The sequence below is a fragment of the Crocodylus siamensis genome, chromosome 5 (genome assembly GCF_052110815.1).
Source record: "Crocodylus siamensis isolate JL-2025a chromosome 5, ASM5211081v1, whole genome shotgun sequence".
Lineage (NCBI taxonomy): Eukaryota > Metazoa > Chordata > Crocodylia > Crocodylidae > Crocodylus > Crocodylus siamensis.
The window spans coordinates 33,169,132-33,184,520 of NC_143399.1; the positions used below are offsets into that span (position 1 = coordinate 33,169,132).

At 44.1% G+C, this 15,389-nt stretch overlaps 1 protein-coding gene across 2 annotated transcripts in view; it reads right to left on the reverse strand.

Moving 5' to 3' along the window:
* The window catches only part of BCAR3 (BCAR3 adaptor protein, NSP family member), a 147,490-nt gene that overhangs the window by 88,119 nt on the left and 43,982 nt on the right, over positions 1-15,389 (reverse strand). The window lies entirely within an intron of this gene.

Sequence of the window (15,389 nt, forward strand, 5' to 3'; positions counted from 1 at the left end):
TGAAGCGAGCAGTGAACTCGCGTCCCCGGCGCTCATCTTCCCCCAGCCCGCTCCCCTGCGCGTCGCACCCTCCGCCGGGACTGAGCCTCGCCCTGCGCTCAGCGCCCGCGTCGCTGTAGCCTCCCGCATGTCCCCTTCCCTACCCCGCGTCCCGCCTCCTCCCCCCCGGTGCAACGTCCTGGGCAACCCCCCAGCCCAGGGCCTTGACTTGTTGGCACAAAATGTTGAGGCGTTTGCTTCTGAGCCTGAAGTCCTGGATTATGACTTATTAGGACTCCTAGCTTGCTCAGCTGAATCACGGAGGCCTATAACCGCATGTTTTAGATGCCAGGCCCATGGCTGGATCTAAGATTTTTGGAAAGGGGTGCGGGTGCAAATGGTGTGGTACATCCTCCCGTACAATGCAACACTACGTGCATTTTTCTTCAGTTAAAGGAAAACCTAAAAAGTTTTACTAATACATGAAAGGGGCTTGAATGATAGTTTAAGATCAAAGCAAAAACAAATATAACTATTATAACGTGCACTAAATTGCCAGATTTTATATAAAGTTAAAAAAACAAACAAACACACAACACAACAATGTGTGGTCTCATTAGTCCTGTATAATAGTTAAATGTTCAGATTCATAAAACAAAATCTAGGCTTCCAATACTTCATCGTCAGTCATTTCTATACCCGAGTTAGTATTACTACACCCAAGTTAAGATTGTTAGCTAGAACTAAAAGCAGCCTACAGGGTTGTGAAATAGAAGAGCCACGTTACCAGAAATGTCTAACAGCAGTATCACAGAAGAAAGGATAGGTTTTGAACAGTAGAGGTCAAGACTGTTGAAAAGGAAAGAGATTGGTTAACACCTGTGGATTAGAGAGAGAAATTAACAGGAATTGGGAAGGTGACAATGAGTCACCTCAAAGTCAGTTAATTCATGAGGTCAATTAACTCTCTCAGAACTGCCTGAATAGAAATGTGAGCATCCCTCCCAGGCGGCTGGTTTTAAAGTTTGGATGGAGCAGGAATCAAACAGGGTGGTGATGGTACCCCTCCTGGAGCCACCCTTGTCAGGGACCCTGGTTCTACCGCTTCTGGGATGTATCATGGGACTCTCATACTCTTACACTGGGCCTAGGCTACAATCTTGGGGCATTTAGAGATGTGATGGGGGGAGGTACTTAATTAGAGCAAGTCCAAGAGACTCTTTAATTAAAGTGCCTGAAGTGTTACATGTATCAGCATCCCCATGCTGAAAAATGATGGCAGGGTGCTTTAACTAAAGCTCCTGGAACAAGCTTTAAAGCACCCCCACCACCATTTTTCAGTATGGGGATGCTGATGCATGCAATGCTGGAGTCTGCTAGAACATGGTAATTACCACACTCCAGCAAACTCAATTAATCAAGTCTTCTCTAATGCATTGCAACTACAGTGCATTGGAGCAGGCTCTCTGCATGTGTATAGGCATGAGTACTGACTGACTTTACACAGCAAGTCTGACTAGATTTGGTATCTGAAGGTCTTCCCTTTGGGAACTTGTAAGAAATGGATTACAGTGACCAAAAACAGCTCTCTTACAAAAAAGCGTGTTATTTATTTAACCATAAGAACAATATATAATATGTTTTCTATGTTCTTTATTCTCAGATGCATTGTAAGGAGCTTTCCCATAACTGCTTCATAAGCTTTCCCCATAATGGTATTGGATTCTCTTTCATTTTAATTGGTTTTAAAACAAAGGTCTAGAAGAACATTAATCTATTTTACCAAAATCCCTAAGCAGACCTATTTGACTACCAACCCCCTAATCTCCTGAGGTCTAGTTATCAGTTTATTCACCTGTACATTCTCTCCCACTGTTCTTATGGCTGGTCTTTAAATCTAGCAAAGAAGTTGTTTAATTTAACTTATTGAGTCTTCTGTGCCCTGTTGCACAAAACCAAACTGGTGAATTCAGCAGGAGGTCAGAAATGGATCTCCAAATCATATTGCCCTTTACCATTACTCAACTACACTCTTTCCTATTAGAAACTGCATTAAAATGCTATACTTAACTCTTCTACATACAAGAGAAAAAAAGCTTGTAAAGTTAGGAGGAAAAAAAAAAAATCTTGTACCCAAAGGGTGTATCTACATGTGCAAAAAATGCAAAGTAATGAATTCTAGAGTGGTTTGAGCTGGATTAAGATACTCCCAGGTGCAGCATCTACACATGCATCCAGGACAGCAGCAATTTGAGCTGGGGTAGAGCAGGCCTGGGCTGGCAGGGGGCACAAAAGCTCCCAGGTGGCTGGAGCATGAGGGTGCTAAAAGTGCAGAGCTGTGTGGCTAGGCAGCAGGCAGGAGTCTGGTTTCCAGTTGGCTAAGTGCAATTTATGCCCACTGTCAGCATCTACACATGCATTTAATTGCAGTAAATTACCCCAGTGTAAAATATCACTGGCCCTGACAATACTATTTAACTGCAGTGTTAATTAGTTTACAGTGGCCTAAGACCATTGCACATGTAGACAGTGACACTTCACTTTGCAGCTAATTAGTCTACTTTGCAGTCAAGCACACATGAGAACATGGCCAAAGTGGACCACAGATGGAGCCTGGGTAACCTGTTAATTAGCCCATTAAGACCTTTGTGAGAACAAATGTTTTCAGGGATAGGGATTAAGAGAGAGGCTGAGACTGAAAACTCTGTAGCAGAAAAGTCTGGGACCTGTAGAAAAAAAAAAATCCAGAAAGGCAACTAACTCACTGAGGGTGGGGGAGAGGGAAATTCCTATATATCTGGGAAGAGAATCAGGAGTAGTTGTAATGGGAGGGGACTCAACAGGCCTTACAAAAACTGGGGAAAAGGGAAGATAGGGTGTTGAGTGGAGGCAGGAGGATTAAGATCAGATAGGGTGCCCATGTTGCAGAACAACGCCTAAATATAAAGAATTGCCTTCAGAACCTTAGTGCAGTTTGTACTTTTTAGCATTCTAATAGTCAACTCTAATTTGTGAGGGTTTCCCCGCCCCCCCCATGAGTCTCAAGCTGCTGTGGTTATTTTAACATTGTAGTTTTATTTCCTTTCATGATACAATCCTAAAATAACCCTAGAGATCAACAATTAAACAAACTTTTGCTTAGACAGGCTGAGAAGCAAAGCTTCTTTAGCTGCGGAAGTTGCATTAATTTTTATTTTATTTAAAAAATTGAGTTGAATATAGCCTCAGGTAGTGTATTTATCCCTTCTTCCCACTGCCAATTGTTATAGATTTGCAGTTACATTTTCCAGTTTAAAATAATTTTTGTTGTGTAAACAACCCTACACAAACACAAGGGAACACTGATTGTACATGAAGGGCTATCAAGTGCAAAATGAATATACAAGAAAAAAACAAAGGCATTTTCTCTCTAACTTTGATAGGTGTAACTTATTGATAAAAGTGGGATTTTAAAATCATTATGGTTTTCCTTTCATTTTCTCATTGAACCTGCACAGTCAGTGATCACATTTAATCCCACAGGATGTAATCCAAGTGGATCTGTTGTAGTCCATGGTCTGGTCTGGATCGGAAAACATACGCATCTCTGCCATATATTCTGTGAATATAATGCATAAGTTTACAGTAAATGCAACCCTGAGGTTTTGTTGCCAGGGAGTCATATCAGACTTCTACTAAAACCGGGTGAAGGGCTCAAAAAAATCAAAAGAAAGGAATTGCCATTTTGGTGCTATTCACTGTACATACAGCTCCCTTTATAAAAAAAGAAATGAAAGATGGAACACAGGATCTGGACCTAGACAGCTTCCTGGTGAATTAGTTTATCAGTCCAGCATTGGATTTATATATCATGCCCCAGGATCATCTTTAAACTGGTGCTCTAGTTACTGAAGGTTCTAACTATGTAAATCTTGAACAAGTTTGGTCTGAGAACCGTATCTTTCTTTTTTACTATACATTACAAATACCACATCTTAAAAATCCTAAAGACACCAAATTCTCTCAGTAATTACACCTCAGGACAGAACAGCCCATTTTTAGAGCAGACCCCACTTCCAGGCTTAGATATTTACAAGTCAGAATAGCACATTGTAGGTCTTTTTGGCAAGGGATGATGGGTCAGGTTCATGTATATATGGAATGTAGGAAGGCAAGAAAGATATCAGAGTCCCAGCAAGGGTGGGGAGAGGAAGTGTAGGAAGAGTAAATGAAATATAGAGGTGGATCTGAGCAAGGGGCTAAGATACAAAAAAAGAAAAGAGAATAAGGTAGTGAATAAAAAACAGAAGGCAGGCAGGGGAAAGAGGTATTATAAAATTCAGAATGGGTTATACAAGAAAATTGTTAATAAAGGGCAGCAGGGATATAATGGAAAGATTTCAGGTGCAGATGGAAGTACAGCTTCCTGCTGTAACTCAGTGTTTCACAGGAAGCACTATGAATTGCAGTGATACCCCAGACCCAACAGACATTCACTTTTGGATCCCAGGGACTGGGGGAGTCAGCTGCAATTTGGAGTGGCTGCAAGTCTGCAGCACCTCTCCATCTCTAAACTAGCGCTCCCAACCCTGGCTCTGGCTTCAGAATGGGAGTTGGGAGGGAAGGGAGAGGAGGGAGTTTAGTCTGAGCTTTTTGGCCAGGGATAGAGGGTAGGGCAGGTGGATTGGATATGGGCGCGGAGGAAGCATTCAATCCACCCATCCCATCTGCCAGCACTGAAAAAACCTCAAACCAAACTCCCCCTGCTCCCTTCCATCCCAAAGACAAGAGCCCAGCCCAAGGCTGAGCTAGGTCAGCCGAGCCCTGCTCGCACAGACAGACATTAATAGAGGTGCTCCATTTTGGAGCGTCTTCATCAGAACTGTCTTGCATTCAGGGTTCCGTCTGGTGTGGGATGAGGCCCTTTAAAAGTGCTCTTGCACTTGTGTTTGTCATGGCTGTAGAGCACTTTTAGGGGCCAGATCAGATTACAATTGTCACTTCCATCTGTGTCTTCAGTGAAATAATAGGTGGAGAGGAACCAAAACAGAATAGGAAACTAGAGAGATGTAGTACTTGATCCACAGCACTAAATACTCTTATTTACTTCCCTGGACTGTGGGTCCAACCTCAGAATAAGAAGAATGTTATCAGTGAGAGAGCCAGACACAGGGCAAAGAGCCATAAAAGAGAAGAATGTAAAATGGAAAAAGACAATGGGAATTCAGGAGCTTAACCGTGTTTGGTTTAAAAATTGTTAGTGAAATAATTTGTGTGTGTATACAAGGCATGACTGTGACTGTAGGATTGGTAGGGAATCTATTCTTCTTAAAATATATAGAGAGGAGGATAAACAACCCCCCACCACAACTATTACCACCTTAAAACAACACTGACCCTATTTTGAATGTGACATGCATTGCTGTTTCCAAGCTCAGGGGTTTTAGATGCTTGGATCTTGGTGTTTTCGAAGCATAGCATTTGGCAAGATTTCCCATGGCTCTAAATAAATTGTGGGTAGCTCTCTCCTTGGAAGAGCTTAGATAAAACCAGAATCCAAAGTACAGGCATTTGTGCCTGGTATTTTGCAGTCTTCTGAGGCAGGTCTTCAACCCCATTATGTTTATCATTTTTCTACAGCATCCTCACTTCTGTTTGCATAGCTACTTGCCTCAAGTTGTGAGAGTTTCAAGGTATGATCCCTGCTGTTATTGCCATGTGGCTCATGAGACAATGTAAATACAAGAATGAGACAGGCAGGGGAGGTTTTATATATACATAAAAGAACAGCTTCTCAAATCATATTGAAATTTCTTTTCTTATGAGAAATATACTAGGGACAAGTCTTAGGTCTGATGTGTAAATCTCACTGATAGACTTTTCTGTACTGATCCCATCACCTTCACATTGTTATCTTTTTTAAAGACATTGACATCACCCTCCCCCCCCTTTAAAAATAAAATAAATAAATAAATCAGGCTCAGAGGAGGAAACCCTTTCAAATCCTAACAAAGAACAAAAGTCTGGCGTTACAGCCAGGACTGGATTTTCTACCTGTTGATACAAACCACAACTACCAGATTACAAGATCCTTGCAAGTGAAACAACATAAGCAAAATTACTTTTAAAAGGCGACATGCACAAGGCAAATAAAGGGCTTGTGAGCCCCTGTGGTTCTCAGGGTCATGCTAAAGAAGGCCTATATTTTTAAATGTCCTTTTCCCATTCATTTTGGGACATTAGAAATTCAAGCTGTGTCCAAACTGGAAGATTTTATGAAAACTGGAGAACTAATGAACATGAAGTCCAAGATGTGGAAGCTGAGTTACTGAGAGAGGAAGAGATATTTAGTCAAACAGCATTAAACTCTGTTTGCAATTGTAAACACACAAACACAGCCAAGTAACATTTAGAAAAAAAAATGAAGCCTTTGTTAAACAATCAGTGTACCTAGCTCTCCAATTAAGACAGGTGTTCATAGTACAACTGACTAGAGAAATCCAGAGTCAGGAAAACCAAGGAAGACCAGACTTGCAATTTCTGACATTTCCAGGGTAGAGTGGGGAAGTAGTGTGCGAGGGGAGGAATGGACATGTAGACCTGCCCTGTGTGTACTTCACGTGTGGTTTAATATGCAGTAGACTTTACTGTACAGTAAAAGTGTCGTAAAAAAGCCTGTCACATTACTCTAATGCACAGTAAAATAGTGGACTTGCATGTTTTTAAGTGATGCCTAATGCCCAGTAGACTAGTAGTGCAGCTTAATGTGCATTAATTTAGTACCCGATATTGGAGGTACTAAATTTAATGTGCACTGAAAAGACACATTAATACTTGTGTAGATGTGCCTACAGAAACTCAATGAAGTATTTAAAAAAAACCCACCATCTTGGGTCACATTTAAAGCTTATAAAAAGAAAGTAAATCTCATAGATACATACACAATGACTCCTATCAAAACATTCACTAGCATTCCTCAAAATATATTCTGGTTATCTTATAAAGCCAGAACATTTTGTACCAGAGACCCAAAGGAATGATGATGTGTGGGCAGGCCAAGATCACTGCTGCCATGCCTAACTTTTAGGTACCAAGCTCCTATGGTGGAACATTAAAAACTGATGAAGCACCCCAAGTTCCCTATATAGTACTGAGAAGAATTAGGTGCTTAGGAATAGGATTCACAACAGCCAACAAGCAGAGCAGGGATATGGCTAAGCTAACTGACAGGAAATCCTGAAGATAGAGGGATATGAAATTCTCTCTGTCCCCCAGATTTAGGCACCTATCTGCAGCTGATTTAGAATTGGGATCAATAGCTTGAAGTGCCCTTCTGGACTTTTGCTACAGACCACTTCAGTTGCATGTCAAATACCCAAGGACATGATTCTTGCATGTTGGCTTCTATTCCATCCAGGAGAGCAGCAGACTCTCCCTATGCCTGAAGAAGGGTGTTTGTGCTCATCACAGGACAGGGTCCTCAAGGGTGGCCATGTTGTCTTAAGGCCACTCAGCCATGTCAATTTGGTCCACTGGGCACCCTCAGTTCTTGCCCACCACATATTTGATGGAAATATGAAAATAGGGAGGCTGTCTTTAAGTCCTCGGGGACACGGTTTGATGGACTCTCTACCCCTCCCCGTGGGTTCCTGGGCCCCTTGCAAGTCCTGTTTCACAATATGCGTTTCAGGGGCACCCTAGCCTTATGGGCTATATGCATGGCTCCAAACATCCCTTTACCACACCCCAAGCCTTCCACATGGTACTGGCGTTGTCTTGCTTAGGCCTCATTATAAATTCAGCCCCTCATCAGCGCTGGGATCTCCACAGCCCAGTCTCTGTGCCCCTTGTCGGCACTGGGCTCTCCACAGCCCAAAACGCTCTCTGGTGCCAGGGTCTGTGCCCCCAAATGCCACACGCTCTCTGGTGCCAGGGTCCCCACACTGCAGTGGGCCCCCAATGAGGCCTCCTCCTTCTCCAAATAGCCTCACCCAAACCACTGATCTTATAAAACAGCAAAGAAAACATAAGCCCCTAGGCTCAAACATAATACAAGCTACATAAGATATGCTCATCCCCTTCACATTACCCAGAACAGAACTTAGTCAGGCATCTTGCCTTTACTTGCTCAAAGGCAGATCCTTCTCCCTTGGCCACCAGCAAAGAACAAATTCCTAGTCCCCTCCCTGGGGTTTATATGGGCCCAGGGCCCTGCCCCTTCCAGCCAGCTGACCAGTGCAGGTGCAGGCTAATTTCCTCATTAGCTAGCTGCCATGGCAACCTGCACTTGGGCTCCTGTCTGGCTCTTTGGACTCTCTCCAGGCAGTTACTGCTCTTCTAGGAGCAGGCACCTAAGTGCCCTGTGACAGTGCCCAAAAATTTGCAAAGAACATTTTCCCAACTATTTAGTTGGTCTAATAAAAGATACCACATTTATCCAAAGAACCTTGTCTGCCTAAGGACACGCCTATACTGTGGCAGTGGCAATATGCTGCAACTGCACCATTCCTGAGTGTGTCTCACACCCCTATGCCTGGGTGAATGTTTCACACCGGGAAATATACCAGTGAAGCTGCTCAAGGTTGCCCCAAGCAGTCTTCATGGTATATTTCTACTTTTGCAGCATATATGTAAATGCAGGTGGGCAGTGTATGCTCAGGATGGCCTGGTCAGGTCTTCCAATGCTGTGGTTTGTGTTTCAAGTCCACCTGGTATAAATTGCCATAGTTCCATTTGGCTCCAAGAGAGCTAAATGTATTTACATCACTAAGATCCAGACTGTAAGAGAACAGCACTATCAAGAAAAAACCTTCATGGATAAACATAGGGCAAGTATACTGGCTTCTGATATACTACTAAAGAATGAAATACTAACATTTAGACTACAGTATATTTTTCTTCCAGACTACCGAGTAGCTGCGTAAACCCTAGTAGCATTGGGTTCCCAGGTGTCATTGCAATATTTTCTACTATTTTGGGTTATGTGGGTTCTCTGCAAAACACTAATGCTCACAGAAAATAGTCATGAACCGTGGGAATTACTTCATGTCAGTACAAAACCATAATGCAGACCAGAGTTTCTTAAAACAAGGTCCAGACCCATGCTACAAACTAACTTAAAAGGCTTACCGATCTTTTCACAAAACCAAAGCTATCTTTTGAGATGATGATGAAACAATGAAGTAGGTGAATTTTATATGGTTTGGAGGCTTTGTGTATATTTTACAAAGCTCTGATAATCTCTCTCACTTCCACCATGCAAGGAAAAAATGGGATTCTGGTAAGGATACAGGACTAGGAGTCAGGAGACCTGGATTATACCTTGACTCTGGTATATGCTCTTTGTAAGACTATACATAAAGTCAATCAATCATCCTTTGCTTCAAAATTCTTATCAATATCTCCTAATTCATGGGACAGAGGGTTTGAGGCTTTGTTTATTTATCAGATTATCTGGTGGAAGGTGCTGAAGAAGTACAAATTAATACCTTCTTTATTGTGGGGAAGAACATTTCTTGCTGCCATAGATGGACCAATTTTCCCTGTTTAACAGCAATGTGCATAATTAGATCACAGAGTCAAATCTGTTTTAGGAAATGACTAATTTTAAATGTCCTGCAAATTTCCAGAAACTGTAATTTTATCATATGATTTTAGCTTGAATTGTCATGTTTTTATGAATAAGAGCTAAAAAATAGTATAGATTTCCCTAGCAACATAACTGGGTACTAAATAATAGGGCTAGTAGCTGGGCATTACAACCTATGCTATAATTATTCTAGTGCGAGTCATAACTTCCTTTTCCTATCAGTTTTGTTCCATTTTCAGATTAAATGGAAAACTTTTGGCTAGATAATGTTCAACTAGAGATATCATTAGACTAGGAAGAATTCTGCATCTAGACTGTCAGGGCTTTACAAATAGAAGGTTTCAATATAATTTGCCTTCTTGAGAACTGCTGGGGCTGGTAGTTGATCGTATGCTTATTTATGCTCTGTCAGCTACACTGGATGGATTTAGTTTACTAAATATATATCAAGGCCATAAGCCATAAAATAGTACAGTCATCCTAACTGAGGGATGGTCAGTTGCCTCAGTTTCTGTCAAACCACTTGAAGATGTGAGGCAGTGTCTGTGACTGTCTAATGCAGGTCTGTTGAAAGAAAAGACTCAGAAAACAAAAGAAGCTGCTTTGGAGCTGTGGCAGCAGGTGTTAACCCCCACCCAGCCCCCTCAGTGACCTTGCATATGAAATGAATTATAACATTATAACATATAACTATGCATATGACATGAATTATAATGCCTTAAAGACTTACTGAAGTCTTTAAAGACTTGCTAAAGGCTAAAGGCCCTGGGAGGTTCATGCATGGAGAAGTTTTGCAGATTGCTTGCTTGCTGCTGGGGGTGGGTAGGGTTGTTTAGTCTTTTTTTGCTTACAAAAAATGCTGGATGCACCATATCCTAGCTGGCACTTAACAATCATTCAACCTCCCTCCCTCCAATAACAGTCCACCCTGCAACTCTTCGCAACTCTTTCCAGTAATGCCAAAACTCCATAACACTCCCCTCCCCGGCAAGCACAGCATCCCCATGCTGAGGCGACACAGTCTCTGAAAAACAACCCAACTATCCACCCACCCCAAATAAAACATGACACATATATAGAGCAAAAATAAAGCACTTAACTAAAAACGCTGCAGCTTAACAATAACTATATACAACTTAGCAATATAAAATATATACAAAATGTAAAAAAAATTTAAAAATCTGAAGCTATTTCACTCTCTTCACCTCTTCACTATCTTCTTTCATTACTGGGCTGGTTGTCACCCACTGTGAGTTCTGCCCGTGAAAGTTTTCTGCAAGGAGGGGGAAAAAGGAAGAAGGGGACGGGGGTTTGGTGCACAGTCAAAAAAATGGACTTTTGCCCCTCCACCCCCTCCAACCACACACACAATGCTGGTGGGACATACTACCTAAATATCACCTGGGATGCTCCTTATCTCGCGTGTCAGGTCTGGCAGGCAGCATCCTGCCCCTGGACTTTTGGTTGTGGTTCTGAAATGGAATGTGATGAAGTTCAGAAGGTTTGCAATACTGAAGGAAGTCATGTAATGACCCACTCCAAAGTTTCAAACTACTTGCAAAAAACTTACCATTATGGTGATGTTGCAGCTGTCATCGGGAGCTATGTCCACTGCAGTGGCAGCACATGACGTGGGGTGCAGGGGTTGCAGGTGGAGGCTACATGGGGGGACAGGACAGGAGGGTACATGGGCAGTGGGGAGGACATATGCTATAAGTGGCAGGGGGGTGGATGAATTAAGAGGGGGTAGAAAATTAAGGGATTATTGGCCTCCCTCATTTTAAAATAATAATTGGTCTGAGTGGACCCATCCCGACCTAAACTGTGTGCTGCAAGGGAGGAGTGAGGAGTGAAGAGTGAAGGAGGGTAAAAAAGAACACACAGCAGCATCTACTGGCTAAAGGCTGGAACACAGTGCCCCCTCGTGGTGGAGAGGATTCATTAGAAGTCTTTGGAGTCTCTGGCTGTTTGCACGAACAAATCCACAGCTGGAACGGTGTAACTGGAGAGCACCGCAAATTAACGCATCTCCGAGTAGTATTAGTTTAAGGCGCTAAATGGACTTTAGAGTGACAGAAAATCCTAGGTCGTGCAAACACAAATGTAGTTGCATCAACGTAAATGGGAAATATCGTTTTGTCTACATATGCCTTACAACTAGGGCCTGATCCAGTCTACAAGTTTATAGATGCTTGCAGTAGCCTGTTTACATTTATCATCATGATAATATCAGTGCTCACCAAGGTTTCTTGAATGCTGCCTGACTGCTCTTAGAAATGGGTGTAGCTTGTAGAAACAAAAGAATGATGGGGTGGAACAAGAAAAGTGGCTAGAATCATTAGTTTCACACTAAATCCTAGAATGCCATTGCCTTTTGTTACACACACACACACACACACACACACACACAGAGCCAGGGGGAAAAAACAACACAAAAAATGTAGCATGGCAGTGGAACAAAGCACTAGGGATATGTGACCAGAATAACAGATTCAATAAAACAAAGCAGAAGTCCTTAATCTGCCATCAAATCCAGCTTCTGGGTTCCTATTCCCTAAGACAGTCTGTGTGGTAGGGCTAAAAGAGTCATAAACATCAGCATACCAACATTCCCAAAAATTCTGTTTCATCATAAGTTCATCAAAACGAGATGTTACTGAGGAACTTTTCAGCTTCACCAAGTCAGCATCTCCCAATTAACATGTGTTTCACTGGAAAATTACTAAATTACTTTAATCAGCATCTCCTACAGACAGACCTTAAGTCAGAAAGATGGTAAGAGATTTGGGAGGTTGAGGAAGAAATAATTTCTGTGGGCAGTTCTCAGTACTGCTTGCTATAGGGTTTAGTACATGTTCCTCTAGTTAACTCATACTGGCCACTGTTGGTAGCAGGAAACAGGAAATACAGCACTGATCTGATATGATGATTCAAAAGATACCAGAAATAAGAAAGACTCATCAGCTTATCTATAATATTTACCTGATTAGTTACGCCAGTCTATACTAGGCAACATAGCTATTGCTGATAACAACTGCCAGGAGTAAATTGCCCTGAACCGGTACTGAAACTGTTTAAGTAGCAGTACAGGCTGGTGCGCCAAACCTTTTAAATGTACAACTGCAGACATTTTAAAATAGGGTTTAGTTGTTTTGGTTTTGGCAATAAAGCCTTTACTCAACTCCAAGACAAGTTTTTTCCCCCCATTCAACATGGGGGGAAAAAGCCCCTTGTCTTAGATTTGAGTACAGGTTTCCCTCACCAACCATGGTTTTGCCAACCGCGGTTTTGTGTATCCACAGTTAATATTCTGTATACCATTTTGGCTACAATGATATACAGTTTTGAGTAACCACAGTTTTCCATGCCCATGCATCAGCTTGCCAAGCCCCTGGCCCTGCCTGTAATTCTCCTTCCCCTGCTGCCACACAGCCCCTGCTTCCCCAGCCAGAGCTGGCCCCCAGCCCTGCTGGAGGTGTGCGCAGTGGTGGGGAGCTGCCCTATACACCATGACAGGGAACAAAAGGCCTCTCTTCTGCCCTCCTTCCCTCCCCCATGACCCAGCATGGCAGGGAGCAGAGAAGCCACGTGGGGATCTCCTTGCCTGCCACTGCTCACCCCACGCTGCCCTGGTGATGTACCTCCTGTGCCTGCTGCTGGTTTGAGGGGCACAGCCCTGCATCACTGCCCTCAGTGCAGCCCCGCATGCAGGAGGCGTATCACCAGGGTAATGTGGGGTGAGCAGCGGCAGGCGAAGAGATCCCTGCATGGCTTCTCTGCTCCCTGCTGCTCTGGGTTGTGGGGAAGGGAAGCAGGCAGCAGACCCCACCACCCAGCCCTGCCAGGGCCCCATCTGTGGGCTGCTGACCGGCCAATCGGTTGCCACTGGAGGTAGGTACAAAATACCGCCATTCAGATGGGTGGGGGCAGGCAAGTGCTGCTGTGTGCTGTGCAGGGCAAGCCGGCACATCCCACCCCTCACCTTTCCTTCTCCCTCCCCCTCCCCCAGGGAAGAGGCAAATGTGCTGGAGCACCCTGGGTGCACTCTGTCCTTGCCTGCTGATGTGTATCCCCTATAACCTGTCTAAGTAACCCTAGGGGTACGCCTATGCCTTGTTGACTACCCCATGTACTAAAAATAAGTAAAAATGATTTTTATACACTATACCGTGAAGTATTCAAGTCCCTAACACCATTTTCCCCATAAGCCTTTAGTTTTACCAACCATGGTTTTGCCAACCACAGGAACTTTCTGGAACCTAACCCCCGCTATTGGTGAGAGAAACTTGTACAAGCAGGATGGGGAGTGGAGCACTGGTCCTGGTTCCAGCTCCAAGCCATAACCAAATCTCCTTCTGCCACTGCTCCCCACACCTTTGTTCCCTACCACCATTGCCCCACCACCATTTCCTCCCCACCCTCACTGCTACTTCCACTTACCTTCCAGTCACAGCTCTGGCTCTGGCTCCATTCTGGGGCAGGGAGCAGAGAGCATGTGCTGCCTCCAGCTCCAGCCTAGCCAGTCAAGGTACAGACAGAAGTGCAGCTTCCTGTTGTAACTCATGGTGCTTTGCAGGGAGTGTCATGAGTTACAGCGATCTCCTGGACCCAACAGAGGTTTGCTGTTGGGTCCTGGGGGTTGGGGGATTGAGCTGCAGTTTAGAGTGGCTACAAGTCTCTCTTCCCTAGCCCTGCCCCTACCCCCCAGCCCTGGTGGGGGGCTCCAATCCACCCACCCACCTTCCACTACTGGTTTGGCAACCCCCAGAACGAGCTCCCTCCATTCCCTTCTCCTCCCCCACATTCTGAAAACAGTGCTGGAAGCTGAAAGTGCTCTGCTTTGGAGTGCCTTCATCTGAACCTTCATGTAGAGGGTAGAGTGCTTTCAGTGGCTGATAGTGCAATAAAATTTCACTTCTGTCAGTGCTCACAGAGCCTGGGCTGAGGCCAGAGATGCTGCTGCCACAACAGTTGTATCATGGCTGGGCTAGGGCTGGAGCCAGCATGTGCTGTATTTCCTGCTCTGGTCCAGAGTGGGACCATAGCCAGAGCCATTGCTGTAACAAGAAGGTAAAAGGAGATGGTAGGGGAGCTGGCAGCAGGAGGGAGGAAATGCAAGGGGCAGGCATGAGGGAGAGGCAAGGGGGAGGACAGGGTGCCAGGGGTGCACACACCACACAGAGAGACAGGTATTAGGGGGCACAAGTACAGAGGGCAGGTGGAAGAGGAGGAAAGTGGCAGAGAGCACAGGCACTAGAGGGCAGGCAGGGGGACAACTGGCAAGGGGCAACATGCTGGGGGTGTAGGCACTGTGGCAGGCAGCAGAGGGGCAGTGTGGGGAGTAAGTTGCAGGAGAGCACTGCAGGGTGGGGAGGTGTGGGCAGGTAGGCACCAAGGATCAGGCATAGGGCAGTTAGGCAGCCATGGGACAAGTTGCAGGGGGAACAGGTGCCAAGGGGTAGGAGTCAGGCCACTTGGTTCCCCTGCTGCCTATTTCCCTGCTGTTGATGCCGGACCATAGCAGTAAGGGAGGGATGAATTTAAAACAACCCTCCAATAATTACATTCTAGACACGGAAAACAATCATAAGTTTACATGTTTTTCATGTCTAGAATATAATTATGGGGGGGGGGTCATCTTAAATTTACCATTATCTTGGATTTAGGTAAATACAGTACATACACACTTTAGGAGGTGGAATATACCATGGTTAAAGAAGAAGATTGAATGAATAAGAACCTTGATCCTGCTTTAAAGAAAAGAGACTTTATTCCCTTTTGTCTCTATTTTCTGCTGCACTCTATTTTTCTTCTTGTAGTACCACCAGTGTCAATGAAAGCA